We start from the raw sequence: 13,695 nt of genomic DNA, 5'->3' as shown, positions 1-13,695 counted from the left end.
TTTTTTTTATTTATTAAAGAATGCCAGGGGCACCTGGGTGGCTCAGTAGGTTAAGCATCCAACTTCTGCTCAGGTCATGATCTCACGACTTGTGGGTTTGATTCCCACATCAGGCTCTGTGCTGACAGTTCAGAGCCTGCAGCCTGCTTCAGATTCTGTGTCTCTGTCTCTCCCTGGCCTCTCCCCTGCTCACACTCTGTGTCTGTCTCTCAAAAATAAACAAACGTTAAAAAAAAGTAAAAAAAAAAAAAAAGGGGGGGGGAATTACACCTGTGTGACTAAAACAAGCCATTATACAAAGGAAACAATCCAAGTGGAAGAAAAATGTTATTAGGCTGAAAAGCATGGTTATTGAATTAAGCTCTAAAATGGAAGCCATGATATGCAAATGGACATTGCAGGAAACTAAATTAGTAACAGATAAGATGAAGATAAATTTCCTAGAACACAAAAGCAAAAGACAAAGAAATGAAAATGAAAGAATAGAATAATTTTGAAAGACAGATATCTAAGAGCCAACCCACAAATAACAAGAGTTTCTAAAATAATGAACAAAATTATTTGTAGAAGAAGCCATAGATAAGACATTTATTGGCTTTAAGTAAGATCTTGTTGTTAAAATTAAATAATGCTAATTGTATTTAATCAGGACTCTTTGGGTTGTGCCAAGGTCCCAGCTCAAACCGCCTTAAACAAAAGAGGAGAGGGATTTTATTGGCCCACATAATAAAGTTCAGAGGTTCAGTAGGAATCCACGTCTCCAGCTCCGGCTTTCTTCTGGGTTGACTTCATTCTTGGGCAGGTTGTTCCCATGGGGTAGCACCCGGTGTCTCCATACTGATATTCTTCCAGCTTTCCAAGCCTGATGGGAAGAAAGGGTTCTTCCTTTCTAATACTTGTGTGGCATTAACCTTGGGTTAATCCTCAGCCTCTGATTGGCTGGGTTTGGGTCAGGTACTCGCCATGGAATCAGCTTGGGCAGCCGAGAGGGGCGGCGCTGTTGGTTTTATTGGCCGCAAGCTCTGGCTCATGGAATGAGCGGCTGTCGGCTCTCTCCAGTGTTCACATGGACTGCAAGTAAGGGAGAGACGGTTTCCCACAAGATGACAAGGGCTGACACCGAAAGAAAGGGGAATGGATGCGGCTAGGCTACATAATATCATATTGAGCAGATTAATAAAAGAACTACTCCCAGATCTATTCATGCAGAATTTTGATCTCTAAAAGGTAACCCAGACCCTATAAGCAAATACGCAGAAAGATAAAAAAGCCATATTTACCCCAGATTTCTCCTCCAGAACCTTGTAGCTTGGAAGACAAAGGCACAAAGTCTTTTTTGCATTGCAAAAGAAAGAGGTTGAGTGACCTAAGTAAGAATCCTTTACCAAGGCAAATTGTCACTCATAATAATATGTACTCAGAAAATATAATTCCCAGGACTTTCCTTGAGCAAAGTCCTTAAAATATGTTCCAGAACAATAAGGATAAAAGCAGGTATAAAACATCACCACTTCCTGTGAGTCTACCTCTGAAATTGGTCCCTTTCTACTGTGTTTAGTTTTTTTTTTTGTTTTTACTGCCACCATCATCGTTTCTGTGAACCATTGCCCAGTCTCTTTGCTTGCCTTCCTGTTCCACTTTCAAGCCTTCTAAGCCATTCTCCACATATCATCCAGTGGTCTCCTGATAACCCAGATCATGTTACTTCCTTGCTTAAAACAATTTTTGGCTTTGTGTGGCATGTAGAATAAATTCAAGCCTTCCCGTAGCCTTTGAGACCTTGCCTGATTCAGCCTCTGCGCGTTATTCCTCGCTGTGATCCCATCGCTACCTGTCAGTTCTTTCTGTGCAGGTGCCAAGCTCCTTCCTCTGTCAGATCCTTCACACGGGCTGTTCCCTCCGCTACCTTCTTTCGATTCTTTCTTTGCCTGGTTTCCTCTCTTTTATCACATCTGTTTATTTACACTGCTTCCTCAGATGTTTTCTGGTCTCAACAATCTAAAAATAGACTTCCTTCTATTTTTCTTGGCACCCTTATCTCAAACTGCCATCACAGCCTGTAATTATATATTTACCTGTGTTCATTTGTATTCTATCTGTCTTGCCCTAGAGTGTGAACCCCACGAAGGCAGGATCCATATCTGTTTTGTTCACTGCTGAATTTCCAGGTGTAAGCACTGACCTACAATGTTAAAACAATGGAGTAGGGGGGCAGATTTTGAAGTTCTAGATTAAATGTGCAAGTCCAGAAGATAGTTCTTTTTAAAAATTTTTAAATGTTTTACTTATTTTTGAGAAAGACAGGGAGAGAAAGACAGCGTGAACAGGGGAGGATCAGAGAGGGAGATACAGAATCTGAAGCAGGCTCCAGGCTCTGAGCTAGCTGTCAGCACAGAGCCCGATGCGGGGCTCAAACCCACGTGCTGTGAGATCATGACCTGAGCCGAAGCCAGATGCTCAACCGACTGAGCCACCCAGGGAGTTAGTGCCATAAAAATGGATATAAACGGATGTGATGTAGAATCTCTGAAAACAGAATTAGCTGTGCGTGTACAGTGATTGTGACCTTGAAGGAAGGATAGAACTCAGTGGAGTAGGGAGAGAGGTAAGCGGGCATTTCATATGTATGTGTGCATACACGTGTGTGTGTGTGTGTGTGTGTGTGTGTGTGTGTGTGTGTTGGTGCCTACGTAGGAAAGTTAGGAAAAGACTAATAAGCAGAGGTCTAGAACTGAGATGGAGTAAGTGCAGTGAGGTAAGGGGGTGAGGAGTACAACCATGTACCACAGGACTCACCGTGGGTTAAAATTTAGAGGAAATCCAAAACTTGCTGCCACAAGGACAAAGCTCTTCCTTGGAGGGTCTGGTGTTCTGTATGTGTACCTGCATCAGCCCCAGGACTTTCGGTCTGCAGACAATAAGGACACCTTGTGGCACAATAAGGAAGGGGCAAGAAATATGTAACAAAGAGGCTCCAGGTATTAGAGGCGCTGTCCAAGAAAGAAAGGCCAGGGGCATGGGTATCATGAGTGAAGGGGTGCATGAAGATCCTGGATGACAGGAAAGGAAGGCAGAAGCTTCTGGAAACAAACTTGCACTACTCCTTATGAACCCAGGAGTAGGTCTTGTTTAGGGGAAGCAAGCAAAGATTCTCTCCATTCCTGGAACACAATCTTTATCTGTGCTTTTTAAAAAGTAAACTCTACCCCCAATGTGGGGCTTGAACTCATGACCCTGAGATCAAGAGTTGCACAATCTTTATGTTTGTTGATAAGACGTCCTTCAAGGCGGCCCCATGGGTGCTACTGCCTGCAGACCAGGGCTTGTTAAGGAATAGAGAAGAGAGGCGATGTAGCATTCTCAAGCAGAAGATCTGGGCTGGCTTCCCGGTCACTGCATTGTGTATCTATTTAACCTCAAGCTAGCTCAGTGTCTTAAGACTGCTTTCATTGAAAGGAAGGAATGACGAATCATCCCCACATCTTTATGTCTGATCCCATATGTGACAGGCTCTGGGATAGTAATGTCAGCTATGCTTTGTTTCGGAGAATATGGGTGTAGGGAAGCGGTTGTGAGCCTCTGGAAGCACTGTCTGTGGGCTGACCTCCATTGGTTTGTCCTGCCATGTCTTCACTTTCACTCAGCCTCAAAGAAAGACTGCTGGCCTCCTAAGTAGAACATTCCTCTGTTCAGTCCTCAGCTTTGGTAGGGACTTTAAAAATGATTTTACTTTTCACCTTGTCTCCGAGAAAGTCTGCAGCCTACCACCCCCAACCTCTGGGTGTCTATCTAGTTTTAGGAGACTCACTGGAAAAGGTGAGTCTGCTTTGTTTGAGTAGCAGATGAGAAGATAAGGTTCAATGAGCAACTGCCACTAGATGGCACCATAGAGCCTCAGTGCGTCTCGGGAGACCCATACAGTAGCTACAGGGAAGCAGCCCATGGATAGATGAATGGATAAAGAAGTTGTGGTATACGTATATACATATTGTATATACATACAATGAAATATTATTCAGCAGTAAAAAAGATTAGATCTTGCCATTTGCAACAACATGGATGGACCTTGAGGGTATTAAGCTGAGTAAATAAGTCAGAAAGAGAAAGATGAGTAACATATGATTTCATTTATATGCGGAATCTAAAACAAAACAAAACAAAACAAAAAATTGAATAAACAAAGGAAAAACGAAACAGATCCATAAATACAGAGAACAAACTAATGGCTGCCAGAGAGGAGGAGGGTGGAGGGTTGGGTAAAATGGATGCGGGGGGGGGGGGCGGGGAAGGGAGAGGTATAGGTTTTCAGTTATGAAATAAATAAGTCACAGTGATAAAATGTCCAGCATAGGGAATATAGTCAGTGGTGGTGTCATAGCATTGTATGGGGGTAGGCGGTAGCTACACTACACGTGTGGTGAGCGTAGCATAATGTACAGACTGGCTGAATCACTATGTTGTGCACCTGAAACTAAAGTAAAAGTATGTATCAACTATACGTCAATTTTTTAAAATATGGTAACTATAGAACTGGCTGGAGGTGGTCAAAGATATATTGCCTTTAAATGACTTGCAGGATACTTCCCTTCATTTCTAATGATATTAAGAGAAATCTTCCCACATCAATCAGTGGCTGGTGGGCTGCCACTCAACAATTGCCAGGTATGAAATCAACCATCCCATCTATGTTTTTGAAAACCTTATAGCAACTTCAGACTGCCTGGGTGGCTCATTCAGTTAAGCATCCGACTTCAGCTCAGGTCATGATCTCAGGATTCGTGAGTTCAAGCCCTGTGTCGGGCTCTGTGCTGATAGTTCAGAGCCTGGAGCCTGCTTTGGATTCTGTGTCTCCCTCTCTCTCTACCCCTGTCTTGCTCACACTCTGTCTCTCTTTTTCTCTCTCTCTCCCTCTCTCACTCAAAAATAATGGGTCTTCTCAAGACCCATCACAACCATTATTTGTTGCCACTAGACTTGTATGTAGAGTCCAATAGCTTACTATAGGGGGTATAGTACAAAACCTGACTCAGGGGAAATCATTTATCTGCTAACAGAAGTGCAAGATTTTATAATACAGATTGGCAAAAACCTGGGAAAGATGTGTAGAAATGTGTTCTATGGGCTCTAGACCAAGGATGATAGAATCTAGATCTGGATCAGATCAAATTTATTGGGTCCATTTATAAGATATTCTGTTTAATGTGTTAGTTCTTGCAACTGGGAGTGGCAAAAATTTCTTTGTTGGCTGACCAAACCTTGGACTCAATGGTGTTGTTTGTTTAATAAGGTTGGAATGCTAGAACTTCCTTGACATTAGATGAAGGCATTCAAGACAGGGAGAAAGGAATGATAAAGTGACCTTATCACATGAGATCTGTACACCTATCCCCCAAGCACATCAACCAAAGGGCCTATAGCTCAAAACATTGAGAAATGCACTGCTGATATTAGCGCTTGCATCTCTAAAAAACTCTACAGTAGTGGCTGTTTTCTCTAAGCCAGATATAGTGGTAAAAATACTTACATTGAATTGGGCTTGCTGATGTCAATGGGAATGAAGGGATTTCCACATACCAGAGGCCAAATGACAGAACCTAGCCACCAAAGTCAAGGGGACATTTACCATAAAAAGCAACGTGAACATAGTGGTAATGAAACTGTTTTGAGACAAGAGATCTTTAGTTGGACAACTGATCATGGTGCACCTAGGAATGAAAAAGATGGATAGACCGCCAGAATGGTGTTTGGTCTATATAAAAAGTCTGGTGGCCAAAAATTTGACTTGAGTGAACTCTCATCCAATTTCTAGACCCAAGTCAGTTAGAGATGAAGAGTCCCTTCATTGGAGGGGGACAAATGACCTATCTTGTGGACTTCAGTTAACATCTTTCTCCGGTTATTCCAGTGTCTGCTTAATGGGCCTGTATACAAAGTGGTTATAATGGCAGGGATGGGAGTATGTGTGGGCTCAACAATAGGAACTTGCCTTAATCAAGGTTTTTCTGACCAGCAATGCTGGGGAATGCCTAACTTGCCAGCTCTGCAAAGCCCCTGATATGACACCATTCCCTGATGAGCCCTACCAGACCGCAGGGGTGAGTTGACTTAATTGTTCCCTTTTCCCATGGAGAAGGGCAAAATTTTTTCCTCCTTGGAGGAGATATGTATTCTGAGTGCACATTTGCTTTCCTGCCCAACAATCTTCTGCCAGAATCATCTGCAATTACAAAATATGGTGTACTGTACACCGGATTGCTTCTCATCAGGAAAATCATTTCAAAAGAAGCAATGGATTCATGCTCATGGAATTCACTGGTGTAACCACATATTCAACTACCCAGAAGCAGCTGATCCAGTGGAAAGATTTAATGGCCTGCTGAAGGTAGGGTACCAGTTGAGAGATTATATCCTAAAAGGACAGGTCTTCCTCAAAAGATGTAGATTATACTTAGAATCCTAAAAATTATATAGTTCTTTATTTCCCACAGTGTATCCCCATGGGCGTGGGAATGAGAAGTAGAAGTGGACTGGTTCTTCTCACTACTATATCTCAGAGCCTGCAGGCCCACAGATATTTTGCTTCCAATCCCTGTGAGTCTGAGCTCTGTTCATTTGGAGTCTTGATTCCCAAAAATCTAATGCTGCTTCTAGAGCATAGATCAATCTTGCATTGATTTGGAAAATGAGACTGCCACCTGATCATTTTGTATTCCTCATGATACTAAACCAACAAAAAAAGACAAGAGTTACTCTACTGGTCGTGGTTGATTCATATTGATTAGCAAAGAAAAATTGGGTACAGTGACTCAATGGGAAGGATTGTATTTGGAATCCAGGGTGTTCTCTGGGGTGACTTTAGTATTTTCATGCCAACAGTTAATGACTTTAGTATTTTCAAGCCAAATGTTGATAAGAGATGACAATTTTCCCACCCACCCCCGACAAAGGCATACCCAGTGGTGATTCAGACCCTTTAGGCAAGATGGATTACCCCACCATATAAAAAAAAAAACCAACTATCTGAGGTACTGGATGAAGGCAAAGGAAATATGAAATGGGTAGTGAAAGAAATAAGTTGTAAACATTAATTATGGCCTCATGCCCAGTTACTTGCTTATTATGTATGTATATGTTTATATAATTGTATATATTATTTTATTATTCTTTCTCCTTATCCTTATTTTCACAAGTGCTATCAGAAGTTAACTTTATAATTTTGTTTTTAGGAAACATATGTTCAGATGATATTGAATTTGAAAAATAACAAATGCTGATCAGAGATAAGTGTAATGGTAGTTGGGACTTTGCAGATTTGAATTTGGTAAGAAGGCAACTCTGTCTTGGTTGCATTTTAGGGAGGAGAATAAAGGTTTCTGTGGTAATATCAAAGTTCAAAATTTGTAGAATAGTGTTATGGATGCTGAATAGCCAGCCAAAGAAATGGACTGTATCAGTTATTATATTATTGCCTCTCAGTTTCAAAAGCATCATTTTTTTAAAAAATGGAAAATAACTTGATTTTGTCTGGGGGAGTGGGCCGGCATCTAGTCTCAGAACTTCTGGGATTGCTTCTTGGTGCTGGCAGCCTCGGTAACCTTGAGCACCAAAGATCCTAGAGCTGGGACTCTGAAAGCCATAGTTTGCTTTTCCAATTGCTTCCGCCATTGGGGTCATTAGATGGAGACGACAAGGCTGGAGGAGAAACAAGAAGTGTGCTCCCTGCTGTAGATTTGCAGAGCAGTTTTTGTCTGCTTGTGGTTCCTAGGAGCATGACCCCCAGCAAGACTTCTTCATCATCGCATCAGCATTATCTTCCTGGAACAGCAGCTAAATCCACTTTGCAGTTTTTCTAACACCTACAGAATCAGCTTCATCATGTCTCCTTGGGGACACCACCAACAACTAGCCGCTACCCTTCCACAAAGAAGTGGGTCCCAGTGACCTGAGTCCCCTTTTCTGAATGTAGACTGCTAATATTGGCTGAGCAATGCCTCCTACTCAGAAACTGAGTTTCAGTTCCTCGTGGCCTGTCTACTACGTTTCTAAGTTCTAATAATATCAATCTCTGTTTTGTTTCCTCAGAGCTCAGCAGTTGCACCTTCCATGATATTTTACAATTCTCTTTTAACCTTTTGTTTACTGTGATGATTAGTTTTATGTGTCAACTGGGCTAGTCTATAGTACCCAGTTATTTAATGAACACTAGTGCAAGTGTTGCTGTTAGGATGTGTTCTAGATGTGGCGGACATCCACAATCAGTTCCCTTTAGATAAAGGACATTATCTTCAAGAATGTGGGTGGTCATCATCCACTCAGGTGGAAGACTGTAGCAAAACCTGAGGTTTCCTGGAGGAAGAAGAAATTCTTCTGCTTCAAGACTGCAGCATTAGCTCTTGTCAGAGAATTTCCAGTCTGCTGACCTGCTCTACAGATTTCAGACCTGCCAACCCTCACAATTGTGTGAGTTGGTTCCTTGAAATAAATCTATTAAGAGGTTTTGGTTCTGTTTTTCTGGAGAGACCTGACTGATACAGTTATCAAATTAGGATCTTGGTATGTGTTAATATATATTAAACTTTCTGTATCCAAATACTGGTGTGGTTTTGACCTTATGAGGGAACCTTAACAGATTCAGTGATGCAGAATTGCTGGAAGTTTTAAATAAAGACTGCTATACTAAACATGAGTTTAAAAGGCTAACGGGGGTAAATATTATAGCCAGTAAATAGAACATTGCTTAGGCAGAGAAAATAGATGACAAAGTAGAGGGTGTAGGTTGGAAAACTTAGCAAGAGACAATGACTAACATGTAGAGCCCGTAGAGTGTAATGGAGGGAAACAGAGCCATATAAGAAATCAGTTAATAGAGCTGTAATGAAAATACACTTTGAACACATACAGGTTTGAAGAAATAGTGCTTTCTATAAATAGCAGTGTACATTCTCTATAAGGACAGGGTTATTCTGGAGCAGAAGGAAAAGAGAACAGAACACCTTGAGTCACGTAAAAGATTAGAAAAAGAGGGAACCACAGTCTATCAGAGCAGAAGCTACTTTTCTGAGACACTGGTTTAGAATCCAGTTCTTTAGGGAGAATGTTCTCTTTATCTATTCCTATGTAAGAAATCATGTAAGAACATAGAATTTTAAAACAATAAACATTCATTTTGCTCACGAATCTGCAATTTGGGCAGGGCTCGTGCAGACAGATCGTTTCTGTCCCATACCATACTGACTATTACAGCTAGCCTGGGGCTGGCAGATCAACTTTCAAAATGTGTTACTCATATGGCTGGTGCTGGCTCTCTGGGAGCTCAGCCAAGGTGATGGGCTGTGAACCTTCTCTCCATGTGGGCCTCCCTCCAGGCCCTTTAGGGCTACTTATGGCAGAGTGGCTGGGATCAAAGAACAGGCATCCTAAGAAACAAAAAGAAACTGACAGGGTCTTAAAGTCTGAGCCCAGAAATTGGCAGTGTTGCTTCTGCTGCAATCCACTAGTGAAGTAGTCACAGAACCCAGATTCAAGGACAGAAGATATAGATCTCACTTCTCAGTGGGAAGAATGTCAAAGAATCTGGGACAGGGTCATGTTTTAAAACTGAGAAACTAGTAGAAGAAACAATCAAAATTTTACTATTAAGAATGCCTACTCGGCCAAGTTAACTGGTAAGGTGCATGTAGGTCTCTTTCCATTCAATAGTTGTCACACAAGTCCTTTTGAAATCCTGAGTTAAAGTATACCCCATCTTTTGGGATGCCTGGTTGGCTCAGTTAATGGAGCATGTGGCCCTTGATCTCAGGATCATGAGTTCAAGCCTCACATTGGGCATGGCGCTTACTTTAAATAAGTAAAGACAAAACATTTTTAAAAAGCATATCCCCTTTTTAATTGTTATATACATGGCTTTCTTGGTTATGTCAGTCCAACCTGATTATCAACATGATTTGGGGGATTAGACAGCAAAATGGGAATAGCATAATCCAACGGAAGAATAGTCCTAACCTTGACACCAAAGCAAATCATAATCAAATATCGCTTAGGAGGGGCCAGGAAAAAAAAATACATTATGTACAGAGGAACAAAGATAAAAATGATAGCAGATCCCTCATTGGAAAGAGTGAAATGAGAAGGTGGCAGAGAATTATCTTTAAAGTACTGAAAGAAAAAATGCATCAATCAAGAATTCTATACTCAGTGAAAATATTTTTCAAAAGAGAAGGTAAAATAAAGTCTTTTACAGAAATATAAAAGTTAAAAGAATTCATCACCAAAAGACCTGCATTATAAGAACTGTTAAAGTCCTTTAGGCAGGAGAAAAATAATACCAGATGGAAATCTGAATGTACACGAAGAAATAAAGAGCACTGGAAATGGTACTACATAAATAAATGTACCAGATTATTTCTTTTAAGAATCTCTTTAAACAGTAGCTGACTGTTTACAAAATAGTAAAGATGTATTTTAGAGTTCACAACATCAGTGCAGATAACATATGACAATAATAGTATAAAGGCTGAGAAGGAGAAACAAAGTTTGCTACTCTATAGTTTTATAGTTTATATGAAGTGGTATAATATGATCTGAAGGAAGCATGTAATAACTCAAAGAGATATACTAAGCCTAGGCAACCACTAACATAACAAAACAGATTTACATGTAATAAGTCAAAAAGAAGATAAAATGGAATAATAATAACAAACCCAATGAAATCAATGAAGGCAGAAAAAAGAGATGAAAGCATTAACAAACAGATGGTACAGATATAAAACAAATAGCTGGAGGGTACACTTATACCTAACCATATCAATAATCACATGAAATATAAATGTTCTAAATACCCTAGTTCAAAGGGAATACTCATCAGATTGGATTTAAGCAAACAAACAGACACACTAATAAAACAAAACAAAACCAACCATATGCTGTCCACAGGGAACACACTTTAAATATACAAATAGGTTAAATGTAAAAAAAAAAGTGGAAAATGCCAAAAGATATACTGTATTAACACTAGTCGAAAGTAAATTGAAGATCACACACACACATATACATATGTGCATATGTGTTTTCCGACCACAATGGAATTAAATTAGAAATCAGTAAGAAAAAGATATCTGAAGAATCCCCTAATATTTGGAAAGAAAATAATGTGCTTTTAAAAAAAACCCCTTAGATCAAAGAAGAAATCAAAAGAGGGATTAGAAAGGATTACAAAATGTTTTGAATGGAATCCATACAAAAATACTACATGTCATAGTGGAATGCTACTAAAATAATAGGGTGAAATTTATAGCACCAAGTGATTATTATTTTTTAAATTTTTTTTTAATTTATTTTTTAGAGACAGAGAGACTGTGTGATCAGGGGAGGGTCATAGAGAGAGACACACACAAAATCTGAAGCAGGCTCCAGGCTCTGAGCTAGCTGTCAGCACAGAACCTGACACGGGACTCAAACCTATGAACCATGAGATCATAACCTGAGCTGAAGCTGGACTCTTAACCAACTGAGCCACTCAGGTGCCCCTCTAAGTGATTATTTGAAGAGAATTTTATCAATTTAATAAAAGGCATCTATGAAAAACCTACAGCTAACATCATACTTAATGAAAAAAGACTGAGTACTTTCTCCACAGTATCAGAAACAATACTAGAATATTCCTTCTCACCACATGTATTTAACATTGTATTTAAAATTCCAACCATTATGGGGAAGAGCACTGGGTGTTGTATGGAAAACAACTTGACAATAAAATATTGAAAAAAAAAAGAATAAACTATGGTAAAAAAAAAAAATTCCAACCATTGCAATAAGGCAAAAACATAAATAAAATAAGGCATCCAGATTGGAAAGCAAGAAGTAAAACTGTCTTTATTCATAGTCTACATAGACAATTCTATAGAATCTACAAAAAGGCTATTGGAACTAGTAAGTGAGTCAAGCAAGATTGCATAATACAAGATTAATATACACAAAAAATGTGTTTTTAAATGTACATAAAGCAATTGTGTTTCTGTATACCAACAATGAACAATCAGAAATTGAAGTTGAAAACTGCAATTTATAATAGCATACAAATGCAGAATTCCAAAGTTTAAATTTGACAAAAGATATGAAAACCTGCAGTGAAAACTAGAAAGATGGCCTAAATAAATGGAAAGATGTACCTTGTTTGTGGATCAGAAGACTCAGTGTTATTAATACAGCAGTTCTCCCTCCAATTGAGCTACAGATTCAACAAATATTAATCAAAATTCCAATAGACAGTTTTTTATAGAAATTGACAAGCTGATTTATGAAATTCAGGGGTGCTTGGGAGGCTCAGTTGGTTAACCTTTCAACTTTAGCTCAGGTCATGATCTCACAGTTTGTGGGTTCCAGCCTTGCAACGGGCTCTGTGCTGACAACTCAGAGCCTGGAGCCTGCTTCAGATTCTGTGTCTCCCTCTCTCTCTGCCCCTCCCCTGCTCATGTTCTGTCTCTCTTTCTCAAAAACAAATAAACAAAAAAAAATAAAGATAAATAAAATTTATGAAATTCAAAGGATTAAGAATAGCTGAAATGGCTTTGAAAAAGAACAGGGATAACATGACCTGACTTCAAGACGTATCATAAATCTATAGTAATCAAGACAGTGTGTAAAATAAATAGATCAGTGAAAATAACTAGGGAGTCTAGAAATACACCCATATACATTTGGATAACTGATTTTTGACAAAGATGTAAAGTTTTTTAGTGAAGAAGGGATAGTCTTTTCAGCAAATGGTGCTGTAATAATTAGATATCCATTGTTTTTGTGGATGGGGGACAGTGGGGGGCACCTGGGTGGCTCAATAGGTTAAGCATCTGAATCTTAATTGCAGCTCAGGTCATGATCTCATGGTTGGTGAGTTGGAGCCCCACATCATGATCAGTGCAGAGCCTGCTTGGGATTCTCTGTCTCCCTCTCTTTCTGTCTCTCCCCTGCTCCCTCTCTTTCTCTGTCTCAGAAATAAATAAATAAACCTTATTAATAAATAAATTTTGTTCCCTACCACATATCATATGCAAAAATGGGTCATAAATTTAAGTATACGACTTAAAATTATAAAACTTCTAGAAGAAAACATAGGAGAAGGTCTTTGTGATGTTGGCTTAACCAAGATCCCATAAATACGATGCCAAGAGCACAATCCATAAAAGAGTAAGTTGATAAATAGGACTTTACAAAAATTAAAAACTTCTACTTTTCAGAAGGTACTGCTAATAAGAAGGGAATGTGAAGACCAGCCACAGAATGAGAGGTAATACTTGCAAAGACTTGTATCCAGAAAACACATAAAGTATCCCCTACGTTTTGTATTAAGAAACAAACAATTTGTGCTGGCTTCAGCAGCACATATACTAATATTGGAACAATACAGAGATGATTAGCATGGCCCTTGTACAAGAATGACATGCAAATCTGTGAAGCGTCCATTTTTTTTTATGCCATGACCTTACAGACAATAAAGGTTTCACATTAAAAAAGAAAATCAGGGTGTGCTGGGTGACTCAGTCCCTTAAGTGTCCCACTTTTTATATCAGCCTCAGGTCATGATTTCAGAGTTGTGAAATTGAGCTGGGCATTGGGCTCCATGTTGAGCATGGAGCCTGCTTGGAACCTGTTTGATATTTTATCTCTCTCTCTCTCTCTCTCTCTCTCTCTCTGTCCTTC

General features: G+C 39.6%; 1 non-coding gene across 1 annotated transcript; it reads left to right on the top strand.

Annotated features, from left to right (window-relative positions):
- Nucleotides 1-13,358: 13,358 nt before the first annotated feature.
- Nucleotides 13,359-13,465, top strand: LOC115288757. The gene has a single exon (XR_003907162.1). It is a non-coding gene; the product is annotated as a U6 spliceosomal RNA (small nuclear RNA).
- Nucleotides 13,466-13,695: the final 230 nt, after the last annotated feature.

Source organism: Suricata suricatta, chromosome 3, assembly GCF_006229205.1.
Source record: "Suricata suricatta isolate VVHF042 chromosome 3, meerkat_22Aug2017_6uvM2_HiC, whole genome shotgun sequence".
Lineage (NCBI taxonomy): Eukaryota > Metazoa > Chordata > Mammalia > Carnivora > Herpestidae > Suricata > Suricata suricatta.
This window is presented reverse-complemented; position numbering and strand designations above follow the sequence as displayed.